This window comes from Carlito syrichta, unplaced genomic scaffold (genome assembly GCF_000164805.1).
Source record: "Carlito syrichta isolate Samal-C Ts95f unplaced genomic scaffold, Tarsius_syrichta-2.0.1 Scaffold304786, whole genome shotgun sequence".
Classification (NCBI taxonomy): Eukaryota; Metazoa; Chordata; class Mammalia; order Primates; family Tarsiidae; genus Carlito; species Carlito syrichta.
The window spans coordinates 177,961-178,275 of NW_007248882.1; positions in this window are offsets into that span (position 1 = coordinate 177,961).

The following is a 315-nucleotide window of genomic DNA, read 5'->3' on the forward strand; positions in this document are numbered from 1 at the left end:
TATCCTGAGACTTTGTCAAAGTCCTTTATCAGTGTAAAGAGGTTTTTGACAGATTCTCTTGGGTTTTCAAGGTACACAATCATGTCATCTATAAAGATAACTTGACTTCCTTTTCTCCTATTTAGATACCCCTGATTGCCTTCTCTTCTCTGATTTCTCTAGTCAGGACTTCCAATACTATATTGAACAGGAGGGGTGAGAGTGAGCGTCCTTGTCTTGTTCCAGTTTTCAGGGGAAATTGTTCCAATTTTTGTGCACTTAGGAGTATGCTGGCTGTGGGTTTCTCATAGATGGCTTTTACTATTTTGAGGTATG